Source organism: Urocitellus parryii, chromosome 3 (genome assembly GCF_045843805.1).
Source record: "Urocitellus parryii isolate mUroPar1 chromosome 3, mUroPar1.hap1, whole genome shotgun sequence".
Taxonomy (NCBI): Eukaryota; Metazoa; Chordata; class Mammalia; order Rodentia; family Sciuridae; genus Urocitellus; species Urocitellus parryii.
Genome location: NC_135533.1, coordinates 106,417,948 through 106,424,526, shown reverse-complemented (window position 1 = coordinate 106,424,526; position 6,579 = coordinate 106,417,948). Strand labels below are relative to the sequence as shown.

The following is a 6,579-nucleotide window of genomic DNA, read 5'->3' as shown; positions in this document are numbered from 1 at the left end:
AGATGGAAGTCTTGGTTTTTTGTTCCTAGAAGGGTCATTTATTTGTCCATGTCCTTTTGGTTGTCCACTCACCAGTCACCCCTATCCTTAACTCTTCTTTCTTGCTATAAAAGTGTCCCAAATACAGAAGTTAAAAATGCCAGATGCTTGGGCTGGGGTGTAGCTTAGTGGCAGAGCACTTGCCTAGCAGCCTAGCATGTATGATGCCCTGGGTTCAATTCCCAGTACTAAACACACATGCACACACAAACCAACATGCTCACATCTTCATCTTACTTCCTGCTGGGATGGTCCTTCATGTCATGACACATCCTAGATACTAACATGTGAGTAGAAATCTCCTGGAAGTTTCTGGCATGAGTTAATGGAGAAGAAATGTCCTCTTGTACCCTCTGAACACCAGTAGTCAGGAGAACTGATGCCTGAGGCAGCACCTGCTCTGTGATATTGACACCACTGGGGACATGTCAGGTAAACTTTGCCTGAGGGTTGACCAGAGGCAAAATTGTACAGTTCCTAGGTTTCTGAAACTAGTTTCTAAAACTAGTTTCCTAGTTTCTGGGTGATGTTGGTGAGCCTTGCTCTGTTCCTTGTAGCCCAAAGCATCTTAATGGTTGTAGTATCCTTTCAACTAAGATTAAGATGTCTCAGAGGGTGCCCCGGGGAGGTGACAAACTCACTAAGCTCTCTGCCACTGTTCCATGATGGCGTCTTCCCACAGTAGCATGGACCTCAAGCTCTCCCTGCACCCTGATTCTCTCTATATATGACAGGTACTGTGTTCTCTGCCCCATGGTCTCTGTAGTCTCATCTAAGCCCAGAGTCACCAAAGAGGTAGAGAATTCTGATCCCCATTTCCAGGTGACAAAGTGAGCCTTAAAGATACTTTCTCCAAGCTCCTGGCAAGGCCACTAGGCTCCAGCTGAAAGGGACTGAGCCTTTATATGAAGCTGACTTGTGTTAACAGGCATACCTCATGAAGAGGTCGCCTTAGCTGCTCAGCAAAAGATCACTGCTGTTAAATAAGAATGGGGACCTGTATTGCCAGATCTGCTGATTCTGAAAGAGAAGCTACTTATGAGATTTATAGAAAAGATTCAGACTTTGAATTGTTTTCTAAAAATGTTAAGTACAATATAAACCAACCTCCACTCCAAAACCACCAACAATAACATAAACCCAAGAAATGTGTTGTCCATTTGCCCGGGCTGCCCTTTCCAGACATTCCCTGTCTTCCAAATCCCTCTATAAGGTTATATTATATCTTCAGTCCCACTAAATGCATCCAATCACCCGTATCCCATCTTTAGGAATTCTTTTCTATTCCACCCTCACCCAATCTGTCCATTCTCATTCATCCCCTGTGTCACACCACTGTTCCCACCTGCAAGTCTCTCAACTGGTCTCCTTGACTCTCAGTTAAAACCTGATGGAGCTTTTAAAAACTCAGTTGGAATCATCTAACTTCTTCAAGCCACCCAGTAGAACAAGCAGATATCCAGATGCAAAAAGAACCACCTTTCCCCTTCCCCACAAAAAAAAAAAAAAAATCCAAATTTAAGAGCTCATGCTATAGAACTTCTGAAGGGAAGCACAGAAGAAAATTGTTCCTTCATTGAATTAGGCAGGCATTTCTTAAATAGGATTCCAAAAATGAAAACCATGAGAGGATGTATTGATGATTTAATATTTAAGATATAAAAACTTTTCTTCGGAAGACATTGTTGAAAAAAATGAACAAACTGGGAGAAAAATCTTTGTGAGACATATATATGCTAAAGACATACCCTAATATATAAAGAACCCTCAAAACTCACTGGTAAGAAAACTAAGAACCCAATTTTAAAAATGGGCACACAGTTTGGATACACCTCTCATGAAACAATGCATAGGCTTAGCAGGTAAGTGTATGAAAACTCAATATGATAAGCCAGGAGGAAAATGCAACTTCAAATCAGAATGAGATATCACTATATACCAATAAGGATGGCTAAAATTTAAAAGTCTGATACTAGCCAGTGTTTGTTGATCACAGAACAACTAGAACACTCATACATTTTTTTGGCATGCATGCAAATGGTATAGGCAGTTTCTGATAAAATGAAACGTACAATATGACCTCCCAGTTTTGCTTTTAGTTACTTACAAAGACAAAGAAAAACTTAGGTTTTTCAGAAAAAACCTTTACACAACACTTCTAGCAGTTTTATTTGTTATTGCCTAAAACTGAGACTAGCCCAAATCTCTACCAGTGAATGAATGAACAAATTAATGTGCAATTTCATACAGTGGGATCCTAATCTGTATTAAAAGGGAAGTACTTAGGCGAAATGACATTCTGCCCTATTTCATTCAAAAGACACTCTCAAAAAGCAAAACTATGAGAAGAGAAAGTAGATTACTATTTATTGGAAGTATGGAGATCAACTCTGAGAGACTGAGAGGCAAACTTTTGGGGTAATCATTGCTCTGTATCTTTATCGGTTGCCCAGTTGCATCCCTCTCTAAATCCTAAAAGCATATTTTTTAAAATAACTGAATTTTCCTTTCAGCAAAATATACCTCAGTTTACCAAACTGTAAAAACATCCTTCGGAGATCCCCTGTTTTGGTTGTAAAGTCATTTTGAATTAAGCTATTAGGAACATGGGAGCTTATATTAAGGTATCACAAAGAATGGAATTTTATGAAAATTCTAAACAGGAGCTGCATAAACCTAGGGAAAGGGGAGGTTAAGAGTATTTATTTGGATCTTCCTTTTTTATAAACTGTGTATACTGAGCCTAACTGCCTTGTCCTCACCTGGTCTCTTTGGTCCAGAACCCCTCCAGTTCAGAATCCTAGGTGCAACTCATCACTCTGCCCACTGACTCACCTACCTAAGGAACTGGACTTGGGCCAGATGGCTATACACAGGGCAGCTCCAGTTTGGAGGGTGGGGATTATATTGGTAAATCCAAGGGCGGCATATCTTATACCCTCTGATCACTTTTAGGTTAGGTATAAATGAATATGTCCACACTTACCTCTCCAGCCTGGTCTCTGACAGATTTCTTGACTCTGTCCCTCCCCACCAGCTCCATCTCCAAGTTATCTGACTAAATGTAGTTACTTAGTTTTATGACTAAGTAACTACAAGGTCTTTCAGGCTTTGGACTAAAGTGCATGCCTCTTCCTGGACCTTTCTTTAGCTCCTTTTTTGCTTTACTTACCATGTTTGATGTTCCAGGACTCCATGGGGGCATTACCATCACTGGAAAGTCCTTGAATGTGATGAGTCTCCTCACATCTGGACTCCAGAGGCAGCCTATGACTTTGCTTTAGAGGGTTTGAGGAGCTGAAGTATTTGGAATACTGATACACACGTAGATGGTTCTGGAGTCTGTTAAAAAATGCAGATTAACTCACAAGCTATGGATGCTATAGGACTTAGATAAGCATGGGAATCTGCAGTGTGAATAGGTTCCTCCTGGTCTTGGGGTAGGTACTATGGTTGTCTTATGATTGCAGATCTCTCCCTGCCCCACGTAGGTGAGCTGGTGGGTAGTCTTTTGTACAGATGATCACTGGTTTCCAGCTCTGCCTTCCGGGCAACATATGCATGCACCATGTGCGATGGGGGCTGGGCTGAGGGACAGCTGTGACCAAATGAGAGAAGTGAGGACCACAGCTGGTCAGAGCATCTAGCAGCCATCAGGATGCCACTCACCATATTCTCATTCTCTTTGCCAAGGCTACTGGCAATGTTTGAGATGGTGCCTGAGGCTCACAGTGAATCATTCCATTATTCCATTCATTTACACTACTGATAAATTCATTTGCATGATAACTATTTTTCAACATAACTTGTTCCACTTAATGCCTTCTCTGTGCTAGGGACTCCCCACTACTAGAAGGACACTAGTGAAGGGCACATGGTTACCACTATCACCATGCTTACAGTCAACTGGGGAGACAAATGTTAATCAATTCATTACTAATTAAAAATTAGAGTCTATCAGATTCTCTACTTTCAGCTGAATGAATCTTCTAGCTCATATTTGGATAATTGAATTCTTCACTGTCATGGAATCCTGTTTCTTGTCCTGAGGTCTAAATCCAGCTTATACATTTCCCGTTGGTGAGGTGCTTGAAACTATAAAGGCACACTGTCTTGCCTGAGGAGGTAGGTTTCTCCAGGATCATCTGTATATTGCCCGGCTGCTATCCTCCTGTAAGGAAGCATATAGGTAGGGATATTTGTAGTTTGGGGGATAGGAAATTACTAAGGTAGTCTGTCACAGGATTTGCTCAGCCAGGATCACAGAATGGGGCCAGTTGCAGCTTCTACAACTCCAGAGTGGCAAGTTCATGAACTTTTATCAGAAAGTAGTACTGAGTGGGTCCTGCTCACCGAAGTCCTCAGTGAGCCAGGAAATGTGGGAATGAGGGCCTGTCCCAGGAATTCTAGGGATCAATGCCAGGATGAGAACACTTGAAACTTATTTCAGTTGATAGTGATATCTAAAAACTCACACAATTTGAGACAATTAAATGCAATGTCTGGCCCTAGAAAAGATCTTACAATCAAGAGGAAAAAAAATACTATAAAGTATATCAGATCAACTGGCAAAACTGGAATATAGACCTAGATTAGATAAACGTATCTTATCAACATAAATTCATGAATTTGGTAACTGCATTGTGGCTGTGTAAGATAATCTCCCTACTGGTAGAAAAAAACACACCAATGTGCAGAGGAGTAAGGGGCCATGGAATGTGGAACTTATCCACAAATGGCTCTGAAAAAAATACCATGTCCAAGTATGTAGAAATTTTCAAACATCTATAAAAGTCCCATGACCTGTCAGGCTTTCTGTCTGGAACAGGCATGGATTTCTGATCAGAGCACGTCTTGCATAGCTACAATGTTCAAAGCTTATAAACTTGCCCAAAGTTGGCTCAAACAGTTTTCTCTTTAATTTTCTTTTGTGTTCTTTATCTACAATAAGAGTCCTTTGTGCTCCTTTCTTCCAGGAATCTAAGATCCTTTCACATTATTCTCTCTTGATTTTTATCTTCTGGGATTCTGAACTTGGACCAAAGGACAGAAATTTTGGAGAGGCCCGTTTCAGTTATAGAAAAGGGTGACCTTTCGTTGATTACAGTGGTCTAAGGTGAGAGCAACTATTGCTGGAAACAAGAGTTTAAAACAAACAAAAAAAAAGTGCCTAAAAAGGGTTTTGGGACAATGAACAGTTTTCGATTCTTGCCCTGAACTTACCAGCTACTTGACCTTCAGAAATCACTTGGAGATTCAGTTTCCGGCTCTGTACAGTGGGTATCTCCTAGGAATCACCTAAGAGGACCAGAGTGAGGGTTAAAAACGAGCATTCTTGAATGTTTTGCACAAAGTGTTTGCTCACTGAAAGTAATTTATTGCAATAGGTGTTTTTATAACTTCAAGACCCAGAAAGAGACACACTCAAAAGTCACGTTATCTGTATTACAACTTCGACACAATAGAGACATTAAGAATCATTTATGACAGTGATTTTCATTAATTCCGGAATCCGTCGAGCAGTCAATTTATGTTCCCGGTATGACCTCTTTGAATCCCGGGACATCACTTCACAGGCGGGCTTTATTCCCCAACTTCGAGGCAGCATTAAGGAAAAAAGAAGGGCTTCTCTACGCCCGCCTTCCAATACTCACACACACAGACGAAGAAACTGAGGCTCGGAGAAGCGAGGCCCTAGACTTGGCCGCCTGTGAGTAAACCCAGGTTGCCTTTCACCGGGCCAGGGACCGCCAGCCGCAGTTCGTTCTTCGTTTTGTCCGGGTTAAAGGATTTGAATTGTACAGTTAACACTTTTTGAGTTTCAAACAATTCTTTTACCCGTGCCTTTCGGGACGGGTCCGATTTGTCTTTCACTGGGGCAGCCGCCGGAGCTCGGCTGTCGCGGTTCGGTGTCGAGGGATCCCGGGGGCCAGCAGGAGGTGTTCCCGTGCGCTGGCCCGGGGCAGGAGGCTCCGGGCGCGTCAGGCCCCCGAGGCGGCTGGGCCCGCGCGCCCCGCGCCACGCCCTGCGCCCAGGCCGCGGCTCCTCCCGCGCTGGCGGCCGCCGAGCGGTCCGGGCGGCGGCGGCGGCGGGAGGAGGAGCAGGAAAAGCGGCCGGGGGAGGAGGCGGAGGCGGCGGCGGCGGAGGCGGAGGCGGGGAGGGCGGGCGGGGCCGGGCGAGTTTAAAGCCCTTCGAGGGGGTGGGGAGGCCCCGAGGAGGCAGGAAGGGAAGGGAGCTGCTGTTGAGAGGGCGGGCGAGCTTGGCGCTCGGAGACCCGCCGGAGCCCAAAGTTTCCAAGCAGCCCCAGGGCGGAGGCTGCAGTGCGGGGCGCCCGGGACAGTCCTGCACGCCGTCCTCGCCCCGAGGGGACTCTGTGCCCGCCGCCTGCTGCACTGAGTGTCGCCGGCGGCCACGCGGAGGCGGCGAGGAGCGGCGCCGCGGCAGGTACGGAGTTGGGCGGGGAGCGCGGCAGCAAGTTACTTTGTGGTCCGCGCCGCCGCGGGGCCCCGGCGGGCCGGGCGGGTCCCCGCCGTCATTGTC

At 45.0% G+C, this 6,579-nt stretch overlaps 1 long non-coding RNA gene across 1 annotated transcript; it reads right to left on the bottom strand.

Moving 5' to 3' along the window:
* Positions 1–3,239: 3,239 nt before the first annotated feature.
* LOC113193246 (uncharacterized) lies at positions 3,240–5,774 on the bottom strand. The gene is made up of 4 exons (XR_003302120.2): positions 5,694–5,774; positions 5,263–5,337; positions 4,157–4,210; positions 3,240–3,381 (listed from the first exon to the last, which is right to left on the bottom strand). It is a non-coding gene; the product is annotated as an uncharacterized LOC113193246 (long non-coding RNA).
* Between the last annotated feature and the right edge of the window lie 805 nt (positions 5,775–6,579).